The 8,353-nt window shown below is 44.8% G+C and overlaps 1 protein-coding gene across 2 annotated transcripts in view; it reads right to left on the bottom strand.

Moving 5' to 3' along the window:
- cora (erythrocyte membrane protein band 4.1 like coracle) overlaps window positions 1-8,041 on the bottom strand; it is a 58,414-nt gene extending 50,373 nt beyond the window's left edge. The window contains exon 1 of one of the 2 annotated variants that reach the window (XM_050175870.3): window positions 7,851-8,041. The gene's annotated coding sequence lies outside the window, so the exon portion shown is untranslated. The remainder of the gene's footprint in view (window positions 1-7,850) is intronic. The other variant, XM_050175869.3, reaches the window with a different exon arrangement.
- Window positions 8,042-8,353: the final 312 nt, after the last annotated feature.

Below are 8,353 nucleotides of genomic sequence, written 5' to 3' on the forward strand. Positions count from 1 at the left end.
CCATTTCCAGGTAAACGAGAAGAAAGGGGGTTAACCAAGGGGCCCGATTTTTATTAGTCATATCATAAGAAGCCAACAAACACCGACACCAAGGACAACGTAGGGGAAATTACTTGTGCTTAATAAATGAAATAAAGAAACGATAAATTAAGGGAAATTAAAGTGGATGAAAAAACAACTTGCCGCAGGTGGGAACCGAACCCACAACCTTCGCATTTCGCGTGCGATGCTCTACCAATTGAGCTACCTCGGCGCCGTTTTCCCATCCACTTTCTTGGGTATTTATGCGTCCTAGTAGAACCCTGGGAGTGTTAGCCAGCGCCACCACTCACAGACCTTGGCGGCGGACGTGGAACGTCCTTTTGCCGCAGGCGTCACGAGAACGTGATCTTTTAGGGTGAAGGCAACTGGTCGCATGCGAAATGCGAAGGTTGTGGGTTCAGTTCCCACCTGCGGCAAGTTGTTTTTTCATCCACTTTAATTTCCCTTAATTTATCGTTTCTTTATTTCATTTATTAAGCACAAGTAATTTCCCCTATGTCGTCCTTGGTGTCAGTGTTTGTTGGCTTCTTATGATATGACTAATAAAAATTGGGCCCCTCAGTTAACCCCCTTTCTTCGCGTTTATTATATAACGAGGGTCTCGAATACGGCAACATTGATGCCTTCAGGTAGCATATGTGGGTTTATTGACCAGTTGCCTTCACCCTAAAAGATCACATTCTCGTGACGCCTGTGGCAAAAAGGACGTTCCACGTCCGCTGCCAAGATCTGTGAGTGGTGGCACTGGCTAACACTCCCAGGGTTCTACTAGGACACATAAATACCCAAGAAAGTGGATGGGAAAACGGCGCCGCAGGAGCTCAATTGGTAGAGCATTGCACGCGAAAAGCGAAGGTTGTGGCTTCGGTTCCCACCTGCGGCAAGTTGTTTTTTCATCCACTTTAATTTCCCTTAATTTATCGTTTCTTTATTTCATTTATTAAGCACAAGTAATTTCCCCTATGTTGTCCTTGGTGTCAGTGTTTGTTGGCTTCTTATGATATGACCATTTCCAGGTAAGTTACTCCAGCTAATAGCTACACACTTTCTTTTTCTTTAAAGGGACACTAAAGGCATATACTAAGTCGACGTGGACTGTTTAAATAGGATTCTAGAAACCTGCTAATGCTTGTGTCGTGCCAAGAAAAGACTTAGTTTACGAGAAAATTGCATCTGAAGGATCTTAGTACCTTTATTGCAATTCAACTGTCCCACCACCCAGCCTAGGATTGGTAACGTTGCATACACCATTACCGCCCTATGCTGCCGTCGGTGAGCAAAATGGTGCCCCACAGATGGCAGCATGGCTTTTTGCCCAAAACGCAAACGTGCGGCAATGGAGAAATCAAAACTAAGACATAGTGGCGGATTTGCCGCTGCAGCTGCTTGTGGTTAAGTGGTATGGATTGTTCAGGCATCCCGCAACATCACATGGAAGTGCAATTCTCTGCTATTTACAGTTTGCGCGAGTTTCACGAGTCAGCAAAACCAGCAAAGCACTATTCGATAATGAAACTACCGAAACGCAAAAGCACGGGCAGCGCAGAGTCGAGCGAAAACAAAACCTTTCGAACGCACATGTCGTTGTCAAGGGCAATCAGCTCTTTTTTCTAAAGATGGAATAGAACTGAACAAGTAGCATTTTCTTTCGTCCTATAACGCAATACAATTATGTTACTATACCGAGTACTAGGCTGAGTACTAGGGACAGAATTTAAATCAGGAGTGCCTTCGTCATCGAGCAAGTACTTGAATGTCCCGGGGGAGGCCCTAATCATGTCCCGCATTTACCTGAATTTCTTGATTGCTAAGGCTCTGTTTGCAATAATAGCAACACTTCAGAGATTCTCGAGCACTAATCTATCACTTCAGCTTGACTTCATATTTGCCTTTAGTGTCCCTTTAACGTTGACTCTGGGAAACCCCTCCGAGAACAGGAAACATGACTACAGAAGGCACGGCAGATCTTTAAACACTTATTTCATTATGTTGGCAATTACCACCAGTACCTGCGAAACTTGGATGAAGGCACCACATAACACCCAGCCAATGCTCTGGCCACACCTTTTATAGCCCGCATATCATCATCATCAGCCTGGTTACGCCCACTACAGGGCAAAGGCCTCTCCCATACTTCTCCAACCACCCCGATCATGTACTAATTGTGGCCATGTCATCCCTGCAAACTTCTTAATCTCATCTGCCCACCTAACTTTCTCCCGCCCCCTGCTACGCTTCCCTTCCCTTGGAATCCAGTCTGTAACCCTTAATGACCATCGGTTATCTTCCCTCCTCATTAGATGTCCTGCCCATGCCCATTTCTTTTTCTTGATTTCAACTAAGATGTCATATACTCTATATTAAAGCAGCACCCCTGTACACCTCCCCACTAGCATCTTCCTAATCCCCAGCTGTATAGAGAAAAGTGATGCAGTTGAAGTGTTGGAAAAAATCAATATTTCTCTCTCTCTCTCTTTTCTGCGTCTGTGTGCAAAGAACATGGGTCTGCTACAACTCCTTTTGCTAACTGCTCCTATCGATTATTCTGAATAGTGCAGCCTAATTGTATCATGGCATCAACATATGCAGTGCTGCCAGCAGTGCCAAGCCAGACAAGATGTAATGTCCTCCAAGTTCGCCAAAGCAAACATTGCCTGCTTGCCAATGGAACACACCAGCTGAATTTTTTTGTGTGTGTGTGTGAGAAAGTGGGTCATCTGTTTTCGTCACATTCTAAGCTTTCTTTCCGATTAGCTGAAGAGAGATCCATCCACGCTGCCATGACATACAATGCCTTTTATCTCCTACAAGCAACATCTGCGGTAACTTCTTTCTATAGGGCCCTTCCCAGTAGTTTCAGTATTCAACTGTGACGTGAAATGTCTGCAAAGCACTTACTATACAGTGTTCCTACTGCTCAATCACTATGCTAGTGCTACTGTATGGGACTAGATTACCAAACATCCTAACCATAATAGCACCATTTCTTAGCAACACAGTGAACAAAACCAATATCAGGTAAAACATAGAAACCCTTTCTGCAAGGCCCTATTATTACCAACATACACACTTATAGTGCAACCAGTAAAAGGTTCAACACCCCACAGCAAAAGCCAGTAGCCACCAGAGCACCCTCAAATTTACTATGAAAAACTCTTTCTTTATTCTGCGATATCACTACAGTGTGCATTTCATTTTCCTTTACAAGTCAAAACCTTGGAGATAGCAAACAAAAAGAGTCCCTCAAAGCAACACAGCCATGCATTAGTTAAACACATTACAGCTATGTGCACATAACACACCTTGCCCTAATAAACTGCCGTTATTTTATGCATTTCCTGTCACTAACAAATACCCATTTAGGCACTAAATTACTTTTGGCCAACAAGTATAACATTTATTTTTCATTGTGATTTCTTGGTAGGACATCAGTGTGCCACCTCACTGTTGCGCTGCAACAACAACAAAGCAATTAAAGAACGTTTTTATTCATCACCTTATAACTGAAGAGATTTGATGCTTTGAAATACTAATGACCAAATCCTATACAACACCCTCGAAAAGCACACCATCACATTTAACGCATAAAACTCCAGCTACAGTTCAAACAGTATGAGGTCAATAAACTTCTCTCAACAGGCTGAGGATACGAGTGACATCAACTTTCTTTCAGCCCGACACAACGCACACCAGGTCAAGAAGATACACCAACGCCTCCACCTGAGCCTTGCCATAAAGACCTTATCTGAAATTCATTGTGTGTCCTAGGAATATGAGTACAAACAGCAGGCACTTGAACAAGCTTTATCTTATCACTCTGGAGCACTCACTCCCTACAAAAGCCAATGGCCAGTGAAGGGAGGGGAATGTGATACCAAGCAAGCACAGCATAACATGGGCTCTCCCAGCATTCCTTTGTCGCTATCCTAGTCTAATCTGGGTTTGAGTGTCCCAAAGCAACACACACACTATGGCAGAGTTGCCGCGGTAGGGAAGCATGCCCAGATTTTTTTAAAGAACCTGAGTTATTTAAAAGAACACTAAGGAGAAAAATTATTTGAAGCTGTACTAGTAAATTAGCCTTCAACCATGCCAAAAAAGTCACTCTTATTGTGAAAAGAGGCTTGGTAAACTAGAAAAGACACAAAAATGAAAGATAGGTGGCAATGCCCTCTTGAAGTTTTCACACCAGCTTAACTTGACGCCTTGGATTTTGACGGTTGTTAATTGTTTGTCAGAAAAGACTAACTACATTGTGTTCTGAAGGAGCTGAAGATTGAACATGGCAAGTTTCGGAAACTTTTACTGAGCCAACACAGCCGAAATATGATAAAATACTTTGAAAGCAGTGACATCACACTGGCGTACTGGTGCTGGGGTTTCAGTGCAAAAATTTAAAGATACAAATTCGACCTCCATCTTTTTTTCTTTTAATAAATAACCTAGCATTGTGAAATTAAGGAAAGTAGAGTTCTCACAGAACACGTCAAACTGGTCTAGTGTTTCCAGTCAGTTGAATTTTAACCACCTGGGATTCTTTACCATGAACCTAAGTCCAAGAGCGGGAGTGTTTTCACATTCCCCTAGACATTAAGTAATGCCAATCAAGCCTGTAATGTCACGCTTGCAAGCATAACACCATAGAAACTGAACAATCACATCGAATTTCCTTTGTAGCAATAGTCAATATGCAGACTCTAGCATCTGCAGTGCCTATATGCACAGAAAACGTGCTTGCCAGGAATCTATGCATAGGGGGGAACTCTGCAGGAATTCAAATGAAGCATGGGAGAATATCCAACTTAACAAGCAATATAGGTGAACACAGAAGCTATAAGCACTGTGAGCATCTCTTCTGGACACCTAGAGATAGATGAAGATGGTCGAGATGAAAGGGCATGATGGTTCAGACATTTGCCAGCATCAATGCCACAGACTGCAGAGACAGGTGTTGAATTCTGTTTGCCAAATTACTCTGGATTCGGCTATGAAATTTGCCAGAAATTTCAGGGAGCACCTGGCCAAGAGACACTTCTGCTTCGAGAAGAACATTCATTGTTCAAGGACGGACACAGAAAAAAAGCAAGAAAGGACTCGGCGAGCAAACGAGGCAGAGGATGAATGATGGACAACTAGAAAAATTTGGGCGAGGCAAACAATTTGCAAAGGTACACCTTGACACCCTACAGCAGCACCCAAGAAACTGGCGTGCAGCTGTGAAGCAACCTTCAGTAGATCATTTTACCTCAAATCTTCCCAATTCAAGTGTGTGCCAGCAATGGTGCAAGTTCCGTGAAGTTTGACATGAATTTATTGGGAGACCAAAAAAAAGAAGAAAGAATTTATTCAGCAATAGAAATAAGCAGAGAGATCTGGGCAGAAACTGTATAAGAGTCACACTGATGATACCCACCTTCCCTTTGCTCAAAACACCAGTAATGCCCCGTTTAGATAACATTAATGAACTAGTTTTCTGACATGGTACACCTAAAATGTTTAATGAAACTGTGGTTGGAGAAAAATGGCATCTTATGATGAATTTTCGAAAAATGCTGTCCTATCATGGCAGTTTTTCTCGAGTCGTAGAAATACCAGCCCCCATGGATTGTGTGTTTCCGAGACCCACTTAGCAGTAAAATGTACAAGTGTAAAAGTTCAGACTACTTAATAATGAAGCTGTGGTTTCTCTTTCCAAAACTGTCATTTATTTCAGCACCTTGTTTATGTCTCACAGAATGGAAAAAATGCTGCACACTTTTGTTAATTTTCTTCCTTACTTACTGCCGGGTGCAAACTAAACAGCTAGGATTTGTCTGCAACAGTTATAGATTTGAAAATGACGACTGGCAATTCTAAATGCTTGTTTCCAGACTCCCTCCATGGTAAGTGTATTTCCTAGTGTACATTCAAGTGATAATGTAAATGTGCTAATGCGGTAGAACCCTGCTGGTAATTTCCTCAGAAGGCCATAGGAACAAAACCTCTTAAGTGCTGTAAAATGTAACAGTAAGGAGGATATCACTGCATGGGGTCTGAAGAACCAGCAGCAGCCCATCTATCACACATCAACCTTCTTGTAAGCAGACATACAAAAGCTTTATTTGATTGACCGATTGATTGATATTATCACACACAAAGTACAAAAGAAAATTTTCACTCTTTTGGCTACAGCACATGTCCCCGAGTTCACCACCATTGCTGTGTTCAACACACTGAGGAAATGTAGAATGCATGTTCAATGAAAACGAAGATGGCATACGCATAGTCGTACGCACACATAACAGATGATTTTTTTTTTGCTTTAATTTACAGTTGCTCGCAATCATAAGCACATAAATGGAATATAAGTAACGGGATATATGCACATAAGGTGCTGACAATACGTGTGACGCTTGTTGACAAATGCAATCATATCGCCATAAGACACTGATATGCGGCATCGTCACAGGAGTAACCATAGGTCCGAACACATGAACAACACTGCGCAAAGCAGCCTGTGCGGATGCGTCAAAACGCAGCTTTCCATCAAGCGTTCTAGAGTGCAAGCGGTACGTGCTATTGCGTCTGCAGATGTTGCTTCATTTCTCGCTTTTTTTTCTCGTCCCACCGTTTTTTTACACAATACCAGACGCAGCAGATTTGAGGTCAGGCTCTTGCAAAACAGTTTCGCCACAAATGCGCGCAACACCACTCTTTCGCTTCGCAACGAGGCATTCCGAAACCTTGCACTGCCATGTGCGTTTCAGTGCTTGACATTCCGATCTTCCCGGGCAGCAAACGGAAATCGTGTCTCGCGTCCAACGCCCGCAACCGCTTTCACGCTCCGTCGCGCAATAAAATAATCGACGGACGCGCTCGTTTACGCAAGCGGCAGATAAGACGATTATCAGCGCGTCACAGCCATCGCGGACGACGCCACCCGTCGCAGGTCAAAACATCGCAATAAGACGCTTCTCTACTTTCTGAGATGAGCGCAAATTGAACGGCCGCGCCCCCCGACCCCCTTTTTTCCTTGGCACGGTCCCTGCCTCGGGCTACAGGCGGACAAACAAGCGAAAGCTGGCTTTTGCCACGCCTCTGGGCAGCTCTGGGTCACCACCTCGCCGCAACATGCCATGCGCGCGCAAGATCTTGATGCGGCAGCGATCGTAGTAACACCGAGCGCGTTCGTTAACGAAAAACCACAGGCCAGCAGCAAGAGTGTGATTCGAATCGCTGATGACGCGCCAACGGACAACACACGCTGGAAAACTGGTCGCCTGCGCCTCCGCCCATTCGTGGCACATACCGCCCGGCTCTCTCTGAGGAATGTGCGCGATCTAACAGGTAGCGGAGCGCGTATCGCTTGCAATCAAACTCGCTGCCTCCAATCGTACGCCAGAGAGCTCCCAGACGAGCCCAAACACACGCGGAACTCGAAAGTGGCCAAAGTGCATGCTGTCAAACGGACCGCCTATGTTCAATGGGCTTGCAATGTTTACTAATTTCGTTCCGAACCGGCCATAGTGACGGACAGCGTCCGTAGCTCCGCAGCACGGAGAGGACGCTGCTCTCCGGTTTGGCCAGCCCTCCGCTCCGGACGAGGTCGACGGAGACAGGAATTATCGACCATTTTTTAGGCGAAATGGGATGATCGCGAACGAGAATTTTTAGCGAGAGCAAGGCGTTTGGGCGTCGCCGATCGCAACATGGCGAAGCTAAGCCTCATAGGTTACTTTCTTTTTCCGTGCAAAAGCTCGGTGCATTCGAAAAGTTTTGGATCGCTGTCACGGGAGCAACGGGGACGCACCGTCTTTCGCGCGACTTACCGGAGGATGAGCTGATGGGCACAGGCTTGGCTTATTTCGCAAGAGGGCGCACCCTCGTATTTTCCTTTCGAGCACTCGATTAAAACACAAATCTTGGGAAAATCCGTCCACCGCACCACAGAACCAAATCGTGGACACTCCCTCAACTCCCTGCTCATCAGAGCCGAACCGAACACCGACGGCAGCGCCCCTAGCGAACTTTTGCGCCGCGGACTTGGCTGCTCTTGATGCACGTTAATGCAGCGGAGGGCGAGAGAAGTAAAAGCAACGTCATGGTAAATTATATTGTCTTGTAATTTATATCGATGGACAGTAAATCTGAACTGCTAGTTTGTATTGCAGGCACGACACACCCGTACGCACAAATTAATTCGATATGTCTAATACCATTAAGTTTTAACAAGCGTGTCTTTCTGCATTCACTGATGCCATTTTTATATCAAGTCCGAGCGGCTGGAACGTTCCTCAGTAGGAACGCTCTGCATGCATGACGATGTTTATGT

Source organism: Dermacentor andersoni, chromosome 9 (genome assembly GCF_023375885.2).
Source record: "Dermacentor andersoni chromosome 9, qqDerAnde1_hic_scaffold, whole genome shotgun sequence".
Classification (NCBI taxonomy): Eukaryota; Metazoa; Arthropoda; class Arachnida; order Ixodida; family Ixodidae; genus Dermacentor; species Dermacentor andersoni.